Source organism: Dipodomys merriami, unplaced genomic scaffold (assembly GCF_024711535.1).
Source record: "Dipodomys merriami isolate MVZ:Mamm:240054 unplaced genomic scaffold, mDipMer1.0.p SCAF_1666, whole genome shotgun sequence".
Classification (NCBI taxonomy): Eukaryota; Metazoa; Chordata; class Mammalia; order Rodentia; family Heteromyidae; genus Dipodomys; species Dipodomys merriami.
In genome coordinates, this window is record NW_027203011.1 from 29,513 (window position 1) to 30,566 (window position 1,054).

The following is a 1,054-nucleotide window of genomic DNA, read 5'->3' on the forward strand; positions in this document are numbered from 1 at the left end:
CCCTTCCCTTGCTCTCTCAATTTTTCTCTCTCACTAGTTTGGTTTTATTAAATTCCTCCTCCTCCTCCTCCTCCTCCTCCTCCTCCTCCTCTTCCTCCTCCTCCTCCTCCTCCTCCTCCTCCTCCTTCTTCTTCTTCTTCTTCTTCTTCTTCTTCTTCTTCTTCTTCTTCTTCTTCTTCTTCTTCTTCTTCTTCTTCTTCCTTCTTCTTCTTCTTCTTCTTCTTCTTCTTCTTCTTCTTCTTCTTCTTCTTCTTCTTCTTCTTCTTCTTCTTCTTCTTCTTCTTCTTCTTCTTCTTCTTCTTCTTCTTCTTTCTTCTTCTTCGAGATCTAGAAGGAATAGTTATATATTGTGGCAATGACTACATTTCTTTTGTCTTTGTTTTTGTTTCAGTAAGTAATAAGGCTTGAACCCAGGGCCTGAATACTGTCTCTGAGCTCTTTTGCTAAAGAATGGCACTCATATTGAGCCACAGTTCTACTTCCCTGAGTGCATTTCTTTTTGGACAATGTTAACCTTTCCCTTCATCTCTTCCAGTTTTCCCATCCTTCCCCACAAACAAGTCATAGGTCATTTTCAGCATAGTACCAATTGAATATCACTGATACACATGTTCATCATTTGTCTCTCCTTTTGAATGCCCCTTTAACCTCGCAAAGAGAGATAAAGATGAAACATGACAAAAATGAAATAAAATAAAGAAAATTATCTTGTTTCTGTTTCCTAGTCACTGGTTCTTTTTGAGATAAAATGTGTGTGTGTGTGTGTGTGTGTGTGTGTGTGTGTGTGTGTGTGTGTGTGCGCGCGCGCATGCGCATACTGGGGCTTGAACTCAGAGAGCTGATTTTTAGCTTTTTAACTCAAGGGTAACAGTCTATCACTTGAACCAAACTTTCACTTCTTGATTTTGAATGGTTAATTGGAGATCAAAATTTCACAGATTTTTCCCACCTGTTCTAGCTATAATCCACTTTCCTCAGATCTCAGCTTTATAAATAGCTAGAGTTACAGGTGTGAGCCACTGGTGATGCTTGGTCTACTTTCTTTTTGTTAAGT